At 41.3% G+C, this 20380-nt stretch overlaps 1 protein-coding gene and 1 long non-coding RNA gene across 3 annotated transcripts in view; one reads left to right on the top strand and one right to left on the bottom strand.

The window, feature by feature from the left end:
* Knockout (Stork-head domain-containing protein knockout) overlaps nucleotides 1-4469 on the bottom strand; it is a 110323-nt gene extending 105854 nt beyond the window's left edge. The window contains exon 1 of one of the 2 annotated variants that reach the window (XM_072019703.1): nucleotides 3464-4469. The gene's annotated coding sequence lies outside the window, so the exon portion shown is untranslated. The remainder of the gene's footprint in view (nucleotides 1-3463) is intronic. The other variant, XM_072019704.1, reaches the window with a different exon arrangement.
* LOC139995843 (uncharacterized) overlaps nucleotides 1-20380 on the top strand; it is a 192492-nt gene that overhangs the window by 109088 nt on the left and 63024 nt on the right. The gene's annotated exons all lie outside the window — the stretch shown is intronic.

Below are 20380 nucleotides of genomic sequence, written 5' to 3'. Positions count from 1 at the left end.
TCGCAAGGTTAATGTATTCTAAACGATAATATTTCTGCTTTCCCTGCGCCGAGGACCATAAATCGTCTTCTTAGCCGTGAGTTCGACCAGCTGGTTTCAGCTACGTGTCGCACGTTTTGACCGTGAAACGGTGGCGTTGCGCAAACGTGGACAAACGTTACGTCACTCGCGACGTGATCTATCATTTGCATTCCTCTTCCGCCTGTTGGATAAATCGCCGATTAGACCAAGATTGCAGTATAGACAGTGTTTGGTGCTTCGTGTTGCCGGATGAAAACGGCCACGTTCTTCTTGAGTTGTTCGATCAGTGAAACATTAAGCCATCGTCTCTTCGCGAACTTGCCTCGTGAAGCAAACGACTTCTCGATTAGCTTCATCAACCCTCCGTCTGTCGAAGTTATTATCTTTAGCTCTTTTGCTTTATTTTATACCGACATTTTCTTGAAAATTTAAAGGCTCCTTGCTAAACTTGTTATCGATAATTGGGAAACATTTGTAATAAGTTTTAGGCTGCTTTAACACGCAAATTTTTTAACTAATCCCTGCTTTTTCGTAGGAAAAGATTTTTACAATTATCATATATTGTTTTGTTTAGTTAAAAATCATTCTCTATTCAAATTATAAATATTCGGCGAGCAGAATCAGAGAATACTAGTTTTATAGCATATAGAGAACTTGGGAAATTTAAGCTGAATTCAAATCTAAATATAATTGAATTTAAACCTTAAGCCAACTCTCACCTAATCTGATCCCGATTCAAACCTAATCTCGCTTACTGTATAAACTAAATGCTGTGACACACTGGGACTAATAAAAATAATTTGCAAACTGGAATTTTTCTAATCCAAAAGCTAACATTCTTGTCGAGTACTTGCTATTAGAAAATATAGGGATCTGGAAAAAAAGTATAGCGAGAAATTGTTGACTTCCCAAGATAAAGTAATGAAGTTTCGCGTTAGCGGAACGCAGAAGAATCTCCCATGGTAATCTGGTATAATTGAATAGACGAAAAGTAGATTAGGCCACTTTCCTCTAAGAAGGGACGCAATCCAGCTTGATTATTGTCTGCGCGAATTTGAACTTAATAACGTTCCCTATTTTCTTCGTTCCCAGCGCGGCTCTCCGAAGCTAGATTACGTTTAATTACTGTTATGACGTCTGCCAACACGGAACAATGTACATAGGTTCAAAACGAAGAATTCCGCGGGGAACGCAACCTCGGTCTCTCTCATCAACGTGGAAACAGAACTTTTCTATGGAAATCCTGGCTCTTTTATCGTGTGATTTTTTTACATTGTCTCGTTCAATGCAATACACGTTTGCTAATAGTCGAACAGTTCCTGGTTTACGGTTTAAATGAAACGGAAGAAGCGTCGATGGAGAGGTTTAACCTTCGTTCGAGTAATCGAGCTGGATATCTGACGAACGATGCAGATCGACGAACGAGAGGCGATCTCACCTCTGGCCTCGAGATCTTCCGTCACGTTGCGTCCACTCTTTTAACTACACCATCGTGGAATTATTCCGCGGTTATACCTCGAGGTCGAGGTCGTAAGAACCTTGGGATTCGTGTAAGGAGGTCATCGACCTCCGTCGAAACGGTCTGTTTGAACAATCGGTAAACGAGAACGTAGACGAACAAAATGATTCGTTATTCTCGTCATTGATGGAACGGTGAAGGTGTTGAGTTTCGCCTGGAGGAAACTTTTCTACTCTTGCTCGGGCACGACGCGACGCACAGAGAATTCAAGTGGAATCCACCGGTTTCGAGAACGTTTATGTGGGTCACTCGGGGAATCGTTAAGTCGAACGTGTAGTCGTTGACGAAAGTGGTGTAAATTTTATGCGAACCTTCGATAGTCCGATTTCTATATAATTAATCGATAACGTTAACCTTCATAGAAGATTTCGATTGATCTTTGTACGAACGTTCCCGTTTAATTAGTGCAACTATGTATGTATATATTACCGTATTTCTTTTAGTAGTCTTCTCATTTCTTCGTAAAAATATTACTAAACCGCTCTGGATCTCCATCCTTTAAATATTTTTACGGAAATTCCAAATTTGTCGCGTTTATAGAAAAGTTGAATAATTCAAAATATTTCTTTTCCATGTTACAGGGTTCGGTAAATTTTTGCAAATCTATGGGGGTATTGAAAATTTACTAATAATAGTTATATAGTAACAATTAACACTCACATAATCCGAGTGATGTCATAGTGCTGAAGCTTCGAACTTACAAGTACATTTATTACATAACATTCTGACTGTCTACATCGTAACTCGGAAGATTTCGATTCTCTAGATCTTCTGATATCTTGAAGCAAGTCGCATTAAGCTCGTTTGCGTGTCACGCGCTCATCACCTAAGAAAGTTCAGTATCTTCTCAGAGATTAAGATCACGGGAATTAACGTAATCGTCCGGTTTAATACGATCCTCTGAATGACTGAAGGTCTCGTTATGCGTCTCTGTTGATCATAGGACATAGCACGGAGATTCCGGTAACGTTGACTAGTCCCTCAAGTCGATTGAATTGGAGTTGCTCGCGGGACAGGGATCAGCGTGATCCTGACCGTGCTACTCGGACGATAATGGGAAGATGAAAGATCATGCCGGTAATTTTCTCTACTTCGTAATGCACCTAGTATGACTTATTACTATCGACCCAACGACGTGCACGTTTTCCATTTTATCGTATCAATGTCATATCCGAGGATCCTCTAACAGCTGCTTTGAAATTTTCGTCCAGCTGAAATTCTCATTCGAAACGGATCGACCGTATATTTCAGCGATCGTACACTTCCGAGAAAGTTGTCGAATTATCGAGAAAGTTAATCAGGGGGCGACGAGATATGAAAATAATTAAAGCCTGTTTTTGCAAAAAGAGTAAAATCGCAGAGAGAGAAGACGATACGGGACACGCATTTTAGCCCAGTTATTTGCTCAGCTGCGTCGAACGGGATAATCGACCGATCGCCATTGTTAATCCTGGCTAATTTCACCATCCCAATTTCGGAGCGGAGCTCGTTTCACGGTCGTGGACCGTCCGCGACGTGCGTTCACTTTCCACGAGCTGATCACGTCGACGCAACCCCATGGTCCCACGGTCGCGCCGTCAGAACAATCACCCTTCGACGTAGCGTGTGCGTGGTAATAGGAAGATGAAGGATCACGGTGGTAATTTGCTCAGTCAACGGTCGGCGAGATCGCGAAGATTTATCACCGGTATGTTCGATGGACAGAGAGAAAAAGACAGGACGGGAGAAAGGGAAACGATATGACGACAATGCGTGAGACAGAGAACGGCGAAGGAAAAGGAAGATGCGAGACCAAGAAGAAGAGAAAGAGACAGAGAGTCCTAGAACTCGAAAACCAGTCTACACACGTCGCGACGCGCGAGAGGTCTGACCGCTCTTGACCCTCGTGCCAGGGTGCTGGAATTTATCGTTCGAAGGACTCACCTCGCCACTGATGCACACGCTGGTTGCCCGTTCGATCCAACGACGAGCGGTTGGTTCGATGCCACACGGTCCTTCGAGATCCAATCACGAGTTCCTTGCAGTAGTCCGAAATATCCAAACGAAGGGGTGATGGGATACAGGCTCCACGGATTCTCGTTGGAGTAGCCGAACCACGACACCGGAGGAACGAGTTTTCACTTTTATTATACGGAGTCCCGCACGCGTCTCCTCTTTCTTCACCGCGTTACGTATCACAGTTTCTTCGCGACCGGTCGACCTCGTCGCGCCGCTATATATTATAGAAGACGCGACGAAGTGAACGTAAGGAGGAGGTGGAGGAGGATGAACTGGAGCAACGTCGACAACAACGACGATGATAACGACGATGATAACGACGAAGAAAGAAATGGCAACCTTACCCAGCGAAGGGTAAGGGAATAAGAAACACTGGAGGAGCACAAGCCGATCGCCGTCCGATCACGTCCAGGAAGAACCGGCCGTATTAAAGGCGAAGAAGAATATATAAAGAGGAACAGGGCTAGAGAAATAAAAGGAGACGGGAGATTTCACGAGATCCTCTCTCGCGGCGTCCCGAGGATCTTTGTCGAGGAATCGCTCGGATCGATCCTCCTACCTCCTCTATATTATTCCACTGAACGATCCACGGGAACGGTTTATCCAGAGGCACGGTATATATACTTGTAGTGTTGGCCGCGCGACGTATCTCTTCCGCTCAGTCCTTCTCGATGAACGAAATCGGAGCCTGGAGCACGGTATCCATGTAGTATCGGTGTCGAGCGGTTGTATGGATCCACGATCAGGAGCGTCCGGCGAGCAGATCACCCGAGCGTACGACGAGCGTAGTTGTCGCGGTAGACGGGACGACAGGTGCAGCAGCTGCAGCTGGCACGGTCGTCGGCTTCATACTGAAGGGGCGCCTCGATGCCGCCGGCTCACCGATGCTACGAGAAACTGGCTCTGCCACTGGCGACGGCACTGAAAAGTCGGAGCTAGCGCAGACTCTACGCTAGTTCCACGCTTGCTCTCCGCCGCTGTTCTCCAACTCCTTCCCCCACTCCTTTTCACATCGTTGGTCCAAGAGTGGGAATACACGGCTCGTGCAACGTACTCGTGCCTCCCCTCGACTCCTCGCCCCAGTTTTTCGCCTTCTCCACCTTCTCTTGTCGTGGACAGCCTCCCTCCCCTACCCTCGTGGAACCTCCCTACAGCTACCCCAACAACCGCGCTTCGAACATCCCCCCTCCTCATCTCGATTCATTCCGTTGGTCGTCGTGAGTCGCGAGTCGTGAGTTCTCGGTTGCTCACGGGCACACCGAGAATCGCTGATATTCCAGCACTTCGTAGCCGGTCCTCGATGGATGTTGGGTGAGTTCCACGCGTTCCGGTAGGTCGGTGCCAGAGGAGAACCGGACCGGCAGCAAAAACGATTGCGTTTTGAGACGAGGGGAACGCTCTGGGCTCTCGCCGATGGTACGGGCGCTCAGACTGGAAAAGCGTTTTGCGCCATGTCCGGACGAGTCGTTGGACCCCTTCGAACATGTTCCACGGTTATCGACGATTTTTTCTTCCAGTTCGTTGTTTATAATCGGCGACTGGGGTCACGATTGAGTTACAACCGAATAGATAAATGTCGAGTTGTTTTACCGATACAATTGCACAATCGTTTAGATACGACCCCCGATTCTTGTAATTAGGTAGAAAGCATTAGAATTTGGAACGTTGCCTTTTAGTATTATCTGTTTTGAAGAAATAAGGCGTTGTATCTCCGTGGAGATAAAACGAACGTTCTGCCTAAGAGTTCTCACCGCCATGCAACACATTATCTTTCAGTCATTCTGGTTCGGATCAATCCAGACATCATAATTATTGTAAGATAAGTTTTAAAAGTTATGGTATAAGAGCTAATATCGGTAATTAAAGAATTTTGGTTACGAATAACTATTATAAATGACTAAACGTTTTTCGATTTTCGGTGATCATTATCGATGAGGGAAATTTAATTTTGGTCACCACTGACTAATATAAGAGATCCGAATTTTATTTTTGTTACCGATAATCATTGTCGATGGCGAATAATTTTAATAATGGATACCAGTCTAACCAATCCCCGTTTCAAGATTTAAACTTTAAATAGTAAACCTGTAAAAAAAACCTGTAAATGCGCCTCGAAAGAAACTTCCTGCCGTCGAGATGGAAAGTGGAATATAAAAAGCTCGCAAACAGCTGCACCAAGCAGCGCCAACCGAGCGCACGGTTAGACCCCGTAACCGACGATTTTTCTCTATGTATAGGCAAGTGCTAGCTGTGTGGGTGAGATTTCCACGAGGGGAACGGTTTTGACAAGGGGCGAAGAACCCTCGTAACGTTCAGCCTGATGAACGTCGTTAAATCAAAGCTGTCCTCCGAAATTCAAGGCGTAGCACCTTTCCGAAACCTGGTCCTTCGAGCGTATTCGCGCTTCTATCCATTATATATATGTCGGAGAAGAGAGGACACCGGAGCCTTTCTTTCGGAATGTTTGGGAAAGTCTCCAATACTTTAGTCCAGACTTTTTATTATAGCCGTACTTAAACAATAAAACTGAGAAATAGCTGTTTATGAATCAAGTCAATTATGATTATCCGAGATTTATGACAGTGGGCTTGGACTCGAAGTGACATAATGGATCGTTGAACGTAGCCACGGTCATGGGAGGGACGTGATACTTAACAGAGGTATAAAGTAATTAAATAACTCTCCTTAAAAACAGGGATTGACCTGGGAAATACGGAGAGGAGTATATAAGGGCAGTTCCACTTGGACTGAGATTCAATTCGATAAGTTCGACTAGTACTGTTACGTCGCGTGAGTCGGTACCTGCGACGTCCCTCATGGTCAGGCCGCCGAGGTCTGCACATCGTCACACTGACCCGCAATAAACCCAAGGAACCACCATAGCCCACATCTGTTAACTATAAACTTGCATTCTTTGTACATATTCGGTTTATGAGTGGTCCCTTAGAAGGGCCCTTAGGTTTATTGCACGCTCGCACTCATTACGGAGAAAGCGGAGGTTTGCCCAGCGAGGTAGCGGGTTTTTCCCAAGGACAGAAACACACGTGAGTCACATTTGCCGAGGACTGTCCCCTCGTATTTAATTCATTAACATTGGTAATACCCAATGGGCATCGCGGATCGTTACCTTCACTTTTCTACCGAAAAGTGTGAACTATGAATCCGCGTTCTTAGTTCAACAAGGATACACCCACAACGAGCTTTCTTCCTAAATAGTACGAGACGGGTCAATCACTGTTCTAATATCCCTCGGACAGTCAAGTTCACTGTTCTAACACCCCTCGGGCAGTCAAGTCTACGGTTCTAACATTCATCGGGCCGTCAAGTTCTAACATAACTAAGTCAAGTTCTCGCCGCTCTAACGATCAAATCGAACAACCTTCGGGTTCATCACAACGCTTTCCGACACGACGAATCCAAACACGGTCTGTTCACGTCTAATAGTGTAATCCAATGTAAATAAATATATATATATTATATAACTGTGAAGTCCAGTTATATTCCAACCCAATCACCCTTTATTCTCCCACAAGAAATAAGGGGATCGCCCTGTTCGTGGTGTCGATTCGTGCAATCGTAGCGGGAATTTACGACTCCCGTTGACGCGCTATAACGCGACCGTCTCCCCGCGACTGGACGAATTAACAAGTACAGAGAACGCTCGTCATCCCGTTGACCGTGTATTCGTTAGGCCCTTAATCATTAAAAACATCTTCCAAGCCAAAACGATCCTTACGATTAATTACTCATTAAGGGGATAGGAAAAACAGATTTTCTCATGTACAATATTCAACGGCCACTTCCAGCTGCGAGCGACCGTTGATAAAGGGCGGATAACAGCTATCATTAGTCTCGCGTAAATATCGCCTTCACAGAAAACACCTTATTTGCTAGCAACCTTTCAACAAAAGGGATAGCAACAGAATACATCTCAACTTGCTTTCTCTTCACATCTCTTCACCTTATATTCTTTGAGGGAAAGTTGTTGGAAATAGAGAATATATTTAAACTATTAAATCAGTGTTATAATTATTCAACCACCCCTATTATCTTAATCGAAATAGGGGATTGGCTGATTCGTGGCGTCGGTCATCGTATCGTATCGAGAATTTACGACTCACGTTGGTGCATTATGCTGTGAAAGCGTCTCGCCACGAAGCGATCGAACACAGCCATTTGCTTATTTTTGATGGAATTGAGCTTAGTTGGAGAAATACAGGTGGAAAGATTCAGCACGATTTTATGCTTTATTAGATTTAACGTAGGACTAGACCGCGAATGTTTATGCAAATTCATATTTTTATAAACATATAGTGGTTACATATCCTTATTTTCTAACGAAGAATTCCTTTATCAGGTTCTAAATGCATTTCATTTTAATAATATCAGACTTTTTTAATTATACGAAAGCACTATTAAATAATGCAAAATTTAATATACTGAGATGGAATTAGTCATTATGATTAAATACTATAACAAATACAATGGCGAACACCTTTTGTAGCTACAGTAAATTAAAAAAGAAAGAGACCATTGAAATGGACACTTAGTGTTCGTGTACTTATGAGCAATAGCCGCTTGAAGTCGAACGACGAGGCTCGGTGGAACGTGGTCCCTCGTGCCACGACGCGAAAATACAGCGATTGCGAAACAACGGAGACATTTCTGCCGGTCTATAAATTCGAACTAGCGTCGCCGACGCGGGAATAATAATGTCACTGATAAAATACCAAACACTAGAGCGTGGAGTAACCGTACTTCATTCAAGGCATTACCGTCTGGCGAAGGTATTCACCAAGAGAGAGAAAGCTACAGGACGAAGAGGACGAGGAGGACGAATGGGAGTGACAAGGAGAATGGGTGGAGCAGACGGTGCAGACGGAAAAAGAGGTTCGATCGGAGAAAGGAGAAAGAAGAGAGAAAGATACGTGAAGAAAGGACAAGACAGAGAAGGAGATCTTTCAGAGTAGAACAAAATGATCCGAGCGTGGTCGGAGGAATTTATAACTTTTCCACTTTTGCCGATACCGAGTCGCTCTTGGTTGCTTGGACTATCGCCACGAAGTTGCACTTGTTTTCCTACATTTATCGGGTGTAAAGATCGAAAATGTCTTGCGTCGTTGGCAATCTCACGACTCGTCGAATATTTGCCGGTTACCCAGCCTTGTGTCTAAACACGAGTCGGAAGGCGACACAGAGTTGAAACAAAACGCGAAAAAAGCACACAGCGAGCCTCCGCCTGTGCCACGAACGACTTTCCTTCAAATCGCCGGGACGTTTTATGTGCCGACGCTTGACATTTACAGTGAAATCTCGGCCGTAGCCGGTCGCCTACCATTTGCCTCAATGACATCTCGGGGATCTACGGTTTCTGCCGTCGCCAGAACCTGTTTCGAACCCGTGTTCCTGCTTTGGCCCGCTACGAATCCGCGAGCGACCGTGTCCGTCCGCGAATCGCCGCACCACCGCCTCTATCCAACGTCGGTGTCCACGTAGCTCGGAGAAGCTTGCTCTCTTGCTTCTTACCTCTCTCGCGATTTAATCGGCCCTGTCGTGTTTTCAACAGTTACATTTCGAGGCACTTCTCGGACCAATAGCGGCGCGAGAACATTCTTCTAGACACCACCGCAACGGTATCTGGCGCCTTCTATCGCGATGAAAGTTTGTCGACTTTGATTACGGTTTTGTTAAAATTTGAATTTTGTCTGTGTCATGAAACGACGATTACGTTTAGTTCGTACTAACGTGTAACAGTTGATTTATAGTTTTTTATATATCGATATATGATAGTGGATAGCGGATGGTTATTAATATATGGCAGGTTGAAAAATTTGTGATTTAACATTGAAAGTACAGTAAAGCTTTTCATATTTGAATCAGATCGAAACAGATAAAAATGATAGTGGAATTTTTACATAATGCAACGATCACTTTTCTAATAACGAATTTCGCGTATTCAAATAGAGTCCAGGGAAATCGTTAATTTGTTTCAATATTTATGAATCCTCTGTATCCTCGGTTGGGATTTAAATTACTGTTATTTTTTAACGCAGTCTCCATTGATTTTAATGAACTTTATCTTAGCAATGGTTCAGTGTTTTTACGTTATCTAGGAAACTGGCTTCTCAAACTTTTTCAGAATAGCTTTGTTTACCATAGATATCAGTTGATTATGCGATGAAAATCGTTGACCGCCAGAAAACTTTGAGCAGCGTTTAAAACCGCACGGTATTTTCTGCCGTTTGGCTGGCACGCGAGCGTGACTCAATGCGTTTCATTGCACCACTAAAACAGAAGCTGCGTGCGCGTCGTGCATTTTAATTCGCCGAGATTAATATGTGAACCACTCGACTTCCTGCCTATAGACGGATCGTAATGCGCTGTAAGCCGGAAACGATGCTGAGGATAATTGTACAGGTAAAACGAGAAGGATACAGTTTCGCGGTATTGCCGACGATCGGCTTAACACACATTTATAACATTGCGATCTTCTGTTACGTGTATGGTACTTAAAGGCTTAGCGGAAAGATCGATGGTTTAATGCGGCAACAAGTTTGTTGTATTACCAAGGTTGAACCTTTTGGATCTCCTTTTTCGGATCTTTAGATGCCTGAAGTACCAGATCTTTGATTTCTTTCACTTCGTGGCCTTTTGAAACTTCAAGTTACGATGCTTTGGAACTTTTTATCTCCGCACTTTTAACATTTCGGTCTTTCCATCCTTCGACGTTTAGAACGTTAAATTTAGATATTAGATCCTTAGATTTTTTAATTTTTAAATCTTCTTTCCAAGCTTTAGTCCTTAATCTTTGACCTTCGAATTATCGACCCCTGGGTTCTTCAACCTTTTGGTACTCAGCCAATGTTATTCAAATATTTTTAAGCTTAAACCATTTAAATGATTGCCGTGAATCGTTGTAACATTGTACGATTCGCTAAAGATCACAAAGAATAATAATCAATGGAGAACGTATCATAAGCGTATTTTTCCTCGACACGCGTATAGATCTCTTATTCGGACTGTTTGTTCTCGGAGTTCCTCCGCAGAAGCCTTTCCACGGATTCTGTAAACACTGCCGTGGAACGTCAACAAATTTTCCTCGCCTTGTGATATCGGTCCATACAGATCGTTTGTTTGCCGTTGAAAAATTTGGGAGGCGATGGCGACAGCTGAACAAACACGAGTGCCCTATTAATCGACGATACCTCGACAGGGAAACGCGAATGGCGAGTCGCTTTCAAATATTTGAGGAATCTGTTGCGATACGACTAACTCCGGTAAATAATACATTATGCGCCATAATTAAACATTGTTTCAAAAACACGTGAAAAATGGCGCGCTGCTTCACTATTCCCCATATTATGCCTATCAACTTATTTATCCAACGTTATTAAACAATCGCGAACCGTCAAAGTTAAAGAATCTATAGACGTACTTTGTCACAAAACGTACTTTGACGTACTTTGTACTCACATAACGATATAATTATCGTTAACACTTCGGCTATCACGTTGGTCATATAGGACCGGCTACGGTTTCTCCTGTGACACCACGGTGGTCATTGGTAACCGGAGCGTTTGAACTTCTTACAATTGTAAAAATTGTATGAAAATTAACAATTAGAGCATTTTGAATATAACCGATAAATAGAAGATACTTTGAAATAAAAAATGCTCCATTGAAGAATTAAACATTTTTATTAGAACATCAAAAAAAAAAAAAAAAAAAAGAAAAAAAAAATGAGAACAAATCTTACATCTAATAGTACACTATGTTTGCATCTATATCTTTGAGGGGTAATCTACGAATATTATTATAAACATACCTTAGAAAATAATCGTAAATGCTGCTTTATAATCATATAATTGAAATTAGAAGTGTGAACATAGCTTGCTATTATATATAGAATGAGCACATACTGTTTACTAATATCTTCTATACGTTTCAACAATATATTCTGGACGTTTTGCTTATGACGAAATTTCGAATGCGAATGGTTTGTTGGAATAAACGAAGCCTTGTTATAATATGTCACTATCAACTGTTACTAAGGAGCCACGGTGGTTACCCGTGATCAACAATAAGATAAACAGTCCATTAGGGATGAATGTTATCTTACATCATCAATTTATTATTATTTTGCCATTATATGCTTTGAATAATAAAAATACTCTCGTGGCGTGCTGAGCGAAACATGTGATTTTGGCGTGGCATTTAAAGTGTTAACATTTCCACATCCGGTGACAGGAACGTATTATCAAGCCAAATGCTAGTGCCCAGTGAGGTCACGTTGGTGTCATGCGCAAGTTGACCCTTTACGTAAAGTTTACAAACTTAAAATTTTCTATCAAAATGACGCCGACTATTGGTTAAAGTTACCAGAAAATTCATGCTGACAGCAAAGCGTAAATGTAGTTTTAAAGCAGTTTGAAAAAATTAAAACATTTAACTCACCAAAAGCCTTGGTATAAAATTACCTCAAAAAAACCTTTAATTTTTTCTACGTTAATTCAGTATGCAGAGCAATATTCAATTACTCAAGAATTGTGTTAGCGAAATCAATTAGCAAACAAAAATCATATTTACACGATACTTCATCAGCCCGCTATGTAACAACGTCCATGAATTAAAATAAAAGAGAATCGAGAAAACCTAGAAACCGCGCTCTTACTGTTTGATGCGTATCGATTTAAATTCCCGCGATCACGATTTCACACAGTTTCCCTTGTTCGCCATTTTGGAACACCCGCGCTCGTTTCATTTGCCGTTTAATTGCAACTCTCTCGCCTCCTGTCTCGATCCTACGTCAAAATAGAAATCACCAGGAACACGTAGTGTACACTTTTTGCTGTGTGACTATTTTCACGATGTCGATTGTCATGCGGTGGATTCCAGAAAAAGGGACGTGAAAACAAGACCATATTCGAGTATAACGACGTATAATTCTGCGGGGAACCTTTTCCAAACTCCTTTAACGCGACTTTACAGGAAATTCCACGTGGAATGTTCCGTAAACGTGGAAAATCTCATTTCTTCGTCTCGACCAAGCCGACGTTATACACGACTACATTACGTACGCGGCCCTGTTTTCTTCTGAAATAGCCAGGCTTGTCGGAAAAAATTAGCATAAACGCCGGGAACGCGTAACGCTGTTATGCCTGTCTAGAACAGTGGGAAAACACTAGTATACATCCTCGTGCCTATGACTAACGTTCCTGTAACCGTTGTTACGGTATTCGTATGCTGAAGTTAACGTGTTGAAGTTAAATAATAGATGTCTATTTTTGTTATTCCGATAAAAGTGTAGCTTATCAGATCGCAATTAACTGCAAGGTTATTCGCTCTTAATTAAAATTACATACACTAGTAGAAAGTTAAACATCAGTATTTGCTTGTGTGTTTAAATATTAGTAAGTTTTGTTTCGGAAATTTCATAAACATTGTTTTGCTTATTGGAATTTATTACTATTATCAATTATAACTTTTTTAAAATTATTCTTCTCCTTCGTACTATTTATCTTTCAAACATTCTTTCATTCGCCACTGTATATATTCACATCTGGGAATTCCATATTCACAGTACGTGGATTCGTTAATGAAAATCTATATTCGAATAATTATAATCAACCTATGATGATAACATCTTACGCACTATCCAATCATTATATGCGTGGCGATAAATATACATTTGACGCATCCTTTTATACGCAAATTACACTTCAATCGCGTTCGTTACCAACTTGTCGAGATACAGCTACTTCGCGTTTCTCGTCTAATAATTATCTTAATATTTCTGCCTAGAGCGAGTGTTTTAGCTGCTTCGGTTTCGTTAAACATAGTTGATATCGTTGCCCACGAAGTGCCAAGTGATTTTATCCTCGCCTCTCTAAATGATCCTTATTTCCCTACGCACGATCGAACGCCCCTCCTCCCTTCCTCTTCCATCGGTAAATGGTTTATTAAACGCGATGCTGTATTATTATAATAATTATGCAAATATTCCAGTTAGCCTTGCAGGGGAGCTGTAGGGGCTACGGCGAGACCTTGTATTACTATCTGGTTAAGAAAGCTGTCGTCTCCTCTCTTCGTGTGTTCGCGTCGATAATTAAACTAGCGCGCAAGCTCGCGACGCGACGTTGAAAATGGAAATTTATCCGCTCGTCACATTCAGACGCGCTAATTCCTCCTCCGGCTTTTGCCATCGCAACATTAATCACCGGCTGCTGAAACCATTATTTCCACCCTATACACGAGTGTGTACATACAGGTAAACTGTATTTCTTCGCCTTCCGATTTATCAATTATTTCACTATTTCCTCTGGTTGTATCAGTCGTGTTAGGATATCACGGGTGGGACGTCGTTGGATATTCGGTGGACGTTGCTACGTACATTGATTTGCACGCCTTGGGGGAATATACGTAGATTCGGTTCTTAATAAAATCGGAGTAATGAAGAAGCGATTTCAGGGCCAGACTTTGATAATGTAACAAAATAATTGCCTATGCAGATATTTGCAAATTTTTGTAGGATATACGTGTTAATAATTAGAGCAGGGAAAGCTTCGATAAAACATATACCTCTTCAAGGCTTTCGTCAGAGTCAAAGAAGTGAGCGCCAGTTTCTTGCGTCGCAGTCGCAAAACGGTTGATCCATCTGGCTTATGACGCAGTACCGAAGAAGGTCAAATTTATGGCGCCTTCGAGTATTTATCACTTTCTCTTCTTGATAATGAGTTTCATAGCTCTAACAGATAGTGGACGTCTTCAATTATTCTAAATAATCGAATCGTTGTGTTCTTTGACATACGTCTTGCCAAATGAATTTAGAAAATGACACTAACTAACGTGGTAGAAATTATGGATCGAAGTTCTAAAACCAAAGAGTTCCTTTGTTTAAAGCGTTCCTTGTAAGTTAAAAAAAACTTCCTGTAAATTATCCCCGAGTTAATCGATCGGAATTACAATTTTAATTTAAAGACATCAAATCCCAACTGTCATTGAGAACCGTAAAAAATTAATTACCTCAACGTATCTATAAGATTGTCCGAAAAGTTTCTTTCGTTTCATAAGGTGATAATAAATGAACAACAATTTCTGTTTTATATTATTTTATTGAATTAGGTATGATCCATTCCGTCATATTTCTATTATGTTCGTGCATAATTCAATAAACTGATATAAAACAAAAGACATTGTGCGTCTGTTATTTCCTCATAAAACGTAAGAAACTTTTCGGACAACTTAATATATAACAATGTATCGCAAGATATTTATATAAGAACGTGTATAATTTTTATTTGCCTTTTAATTCGTACGTGTCTCGATCGTATACTCGCTAACCGCGAGACAATGCCATCCTGCAAACGCCTGCACGATCGTCTCGTGGAGTACGTGTTACCCCTGCCCGATCACAGCGTCATTCCTCGAGCATTTGCGTTCCAATGGCATCGATGGAATCTTCAAACGCGCTCCTAATACACGGATACGTAAAGTGGCCGGCGTTGTTATGGGGTCAAACGAGATACCGTTGCCTCTGTTAACTTAACCCGAGTCTCTTGCGCAAACTGCGGCGTATTTGAACGGCAGCCTCCTGCGCTTTCCTAATAGGATATTTTTTCCATTTCATCTGGGACAGACCGGCGACGCTCGTGGCCAGATTGCTTTCTATCTTGATACAGTCGGCCACTTATCACCGACTTATGCACAGAGGTCGAGCGATCGCACGAAACGAGGCCTGTATGCATCTATGTCTCTCGTGCCTCGTGTAGTTCTTACTTCTAGCGACTATGTATGGCGGGACGACGCGACGTGATGGCTTTGTTCAAATTTCCTTGTGAAATGTCTCTAAACAATGTTCAATCGATAGAATAGAGGTAGATATGAAACTGCTGGAAAACGTTTTATCGTTTTTGGAGAAAGCGTTAAACATTAACACAAGCGCTGTCTCTTTGATTTAATTGTTTACTCGCAAGCAATTCCATTTCGCAGTGGTTAAAGCAAGCTAATAAACAGGAAAGGCTGAAACATAGATTGTTGCGTACCGTATTTTGTTAGTGGAAATTATTCCAACGTGAAATATTCATAGCGCTAACAAAAGTTTTGCATTTCAGCGAACGAATGCAAAAAATTCACTATCATCGCGGATATTTTATTCTTCATGTATATAATATTATGCTCGCGTAAATATTCGTATCGGTCAGGAAATTTAAAGTGGCGTTTTGCGATCTCACAGATCTATATTTCTAATGACGCAGCACGCCTAAGTGTACGATATCATTATTGGGAATATAATTAAGCTTCAAGTAACGCCGCATTAAAATCGCATCAACATTACATACAGAGTTCTCTTATATTAGACCGAAGTATTTTTCGGTTCTCGTTTCATGGTTTTTCAAAGGAAAGAATATTTCGGAAGTTTTGACGCAGTAAAAAACACGACTAAAATTATTCTCAACCTAGTAACGCAGCGAAGCGGCTAATCTTCTTCACGAACGGTATCACAGCGTTTCCGTGAAAATGAAAACCTCTTGTAGATGCAGCGACTCGTTTGCAAGTTTCCTTAATTAAATCGAGGTAAATGGACCAGCGTCGATGTGTTGGCAGCTGTTCGAAACCGCAGAAGAAGGTTCCGGTACGCTGATGTCGACAGTGTAATACGTATACACCATTATTCAAAAGTAGAGTCTCAAAAGTCTGAAAATCAAATAAGGCACAGTAGGAAACTTTCACGCGGAGAATGGGATACTGCTTCCGTAGGGAGAATCCTATTTTCCATTACGATTATCACCACGTTCAACGGACATTTGTCAAACGTCAAACTGGCACGATTTCAGCGTTAGCAAAGCGACAAGAAGCGAACGCTAAGAGGAGAGGCACGATCAATTAACAATGAAAAGGAGCGCGGCGAGTGGAAAGGCGCGCGAGCCTCGTGTGAACGCGCGCGGATTTCATAATAACTTGTCAACGTAAGCGAGCGTATTAGACGCAGAGTTCTGAATCGATCGTCGTATCTTGCGCAACCGACGGATTGTTTGATACACGCAACGTGTGTGCATAGATCCGGTCAGCACACGTTGCGTTCATTCGATCGGAGTGCGTTGACTTGGCCCCAGGCTCGTGTCTCCACGCTCGAGCGAGCTTCTCGCCTCGTTTCTCGCTTTTTCTGCGCGTTCAGTTTTCGGCCGTGCTTTCGATCACCACGTGAATTTCCTTGCATCTCGAGTACACCAAAATTCCATTTATCTGATTCCGTCGAGCCCGTAAAGGGAGAACTCGTAAATGGTGAATTTTTCGAGATTTAATTCAAGGGCAGTGTCGGCAATTACACCGCGGAGATAACACTGTGCGCGTACGATTTATTATCAGAGGTCGATAGTGCTCCGGTGTAATGGGAGAAACGACTGTATTTGTATACGTTGGTATAGCTGCAGCGATTGTGCTGAACTTTCGAATGACGATGGGAATTTTCGTTGACGTAGCGATTTTTGACACATGGAAATTTTACGCGCCAAGATAACGACTGATGGATGTGCAGATGTGTACGGGTGATAGGGTGATTCGTGAGACGCCAGTCTATTCGTTATATTTCCTACCACGCTTTGGTTTTTACTTTTGCTTGGTGAAGTTTGTACGTTAAGGATAAAGCATCGAATGGCAGACTGAATTCGTGATTTATTAGTTATGTATTCACATTGTACGCTTTTATTCATGAGCAGAATTTTCTACCTGTACTATCAAGATATTTTGCAACACAACTTTTTCCTTGGAGATTTTACATACAAAAATGCCAATTCAGTTGCGTTTACCTTGTATGACAAACAAGCAATTCGTACAAATATTTTAAAATTGTGAAATAGGTAAAAAAGTTCATGAATGAAATGAAAAATATATATAATTTTGTTAGTTATCTTTCGATGAAAGTAACATTGTGCTTATAATTCTAAACGTTTAACCATCCATCGATTGTGGGTACGTGCGAGTTAGGGAACAGAAAAATTCCCGTGAAATGTGTTACTTCTTTTAAACGTTTCTCTCAAATCTCTAAAAATACCGCTTACGTATATATTTTGAGGAAGTTTGCACAAAGCGAATATGACGTAAACGTTAGTTTCTTCGAAAGACATTTAAACTCGTTTCCACCGGAACAAGTATGCGTAGAAACAACAAAACACCGTTTTACAAACGACTAACCCGTTTCATTCTAGAAATGAAACGGACTCGTATGCAAATTCAACGCGATTGAATATTCTCTGTGCATGCACACTTGCAGAAAATCAAAAAAAGAAGAATCTGGACGTTGCAATCGCCGTGTTAAACAGGTAATTAATTGTTATTAATAACGTGACCAGTTGCATAGTGGATGCACACAGCGCCCGTTAGACGCGATAAAGAGTATAAATCAAACGTTGCATTCCGGTGTTGCGATTTCTTGTCCATTTTTTTAGGATTAACCGTGAACTCAGTGCCACGAGTTCGGTTGAAAGCGGCGGACATTTACGTAATATACGACTCGGATTGCTGTAACAGTTCTACTGAATAATCGAGTAACAGTGTCGCTGTTACGTCTGACGGAATTAATGAGTCCTTGATACCATGACGATTTCGTGGGAAAAGAATCTTACACGGTTCATAGAACGTGCAACTTGCAACGATCCTAGCTTTGATTTTTTATTGAGAAAATATATATTGCACTTGTCAAGAAGAATACCTGTTCGTTCCTTAATTCTGCTTTTACTATAAAAACATATCCAATATCAGAGGTAAATACTTAATCGCACATTGTTCTTCCTGGTATGTGAACTTCTCAGTGGTTACATCGATCAATTCCATGTTATACGAAGTTTCCAAATTCGTTATCTAGGTATATAAATAATATTAAATATTTGAAAAATAATGTATTTTTCATTTACCATAAGGAAGCAGCATAAATAACTGCAAATTCCATCTGCTCTCTTCTACGTCTAACAAATAACTTTTACAAATTCCTAGATCGTTGTTCTGCATAAACACAAGATTTGGCTCGATTATTTTTCTCCCTTGCTAATTTGGATCTCAATCGATCGGTCGGATCAATTATCATTCTTTGTTCTAACATTTACGAATAGTGGATATATCATAATTTGCCTTAATCCTCCTGCAGTCCTCGACAAACAGAAGGATTTTTAATGTTCTAAGAAAACACCTAAAGAAACTTCTAATGGCCCGAAACTGAGCCAAGAAACATAGCAGGGCCGGATTAGTTCGTAGCGAATCTTAACGGTTCCTAAGCGTTTCTAACGATTTCTTAACAACGATCTCGAGTATATAATTCCGCGTTAGAACCGATGTCAAGCGATTCTCAATCATCCTCGATGCCTTCTCGGTGAGGCCACCGTTCGGTGAGGACGGTTCGGCGAGATCGGTATAACAATAATGACGTCCGTGGCAGGCGGTCATTAGCTGCGATCGTTGTAACGATTTCCACGCTTTCGTTAATTTTCGAGTAGAGCCGAGCAGCAACGGGTAAAAAAACGTTAGGCGATCGCTCCGGCGAGAAAGTCCATCGGATACGAGGAAAGAAGTTGTGACGGAAAGACGAGCAGGTCAAGTTCTCTGCGTGCGTTGGCTCGAAACCAGACCGGCTGAATCACGACACTCCATTTATGGATGATGCGCGGATTGGCGTTTAAAATTAATATCGGCCGTCGCTCGAACTTCACAACAATTTCGCTCGTAAAAAGAAAGTCGAGCGGCCGTTGCGCGACGCCCAGGATCTTCTCTGCGATTAGTAACGCTGTAATTAATCCGCGGGGCTATGCTTAACGAATAAGAGCGACATCTCGTCGGTTTTCACGCGAGAGTCCTTCCTTTTCCTCTGGAAAGTTTCCAGAAACGAGTAGACGAGGAAATATTCAAATTGAAATTTTGTTCAAATCGATAGAAACGTACACGAAACGTCGGAACACAGCGCAATGTATCTACTATAAAAAAAAAGAGCTACCTGAATTCCTCCTCAAATCGGAAATTTAGTCCTTTGAATGCCCCTAAAAAACATTCTAATAGAATGTATGAATAATCGAAAGAATTATGAGAGGCTGGAGTGCAGAAATTATCGGATTCCAATTATTATTGGAAATGTATACTTCTAAATTGGCATTTATCTATGATCATATTTATTTATGATCCAATACCTACTTATATGTATAGGTAGTGTTGAAGTAATTACTTGAAGAAAATCTCTACATCTTTATTTATGTATATCCATGACCTGGAGACCGGTATTACGCAAACAATAGAATTTAGTGAAACAAAAATATTGTAAATAAGGAGGAGCCCATATTATTGTGGCCTTGAATATAAAGTATGTTTTGGGTTATAAGGTCTAGGAACAAAGGAACTAGTAAATAGATTTCTATTTATGATCCTTGTAGCCTTTAGCTAGAGCTATTACTTACTTTTGGTAATGTCCTTTTGCTATAAATATATGAACATGCTCTCTATCGATTCTATTGTATTGTAACACTATGAGAGTAAATGTCTGAATCAGCGTACACGTATACCTTTTATTTATAATTACACTTTTAATTATAGTTATACCTTTATTTATTTATGCAAACAATCGTCTTTATATCAGTCAACTTCAACAGGTATAAATATTAAAATTTCTTCATTTACATTCTTCTCGCACAATTCGAAGTTACTTTGCTATTGATTTACGACCAACTTACAGAATAAAGGACAATATTGATACTTTTCCCAATGATGCAAGATAGTAAATGTAGAAAATGGAAAAGGAAGATAGAGTGGCAACTAAACAGCGATACGCGGTAAGAAGAATCGTTCCCAAAAAGGCGGGTGACCGTT

The sequence above is a fragment of the Bombus fervidus genome, chromosome 16 (assembly GCF_041682495.2).
Source record: "Bombus fervidus isolate BK054 chromosome 16, iyBomFerv1, whole genome shotgun sequence".
NCBI lineage: Eukaryota > Metazoa > Arthropoda > Insecta > Hymenoptera > Apidae > Bombus > Bombus fervidus.
Note: the sequence above shows the minus strand (reverse complement) of the source record. Positions and strands in the feature narration are given on the sequence as shown.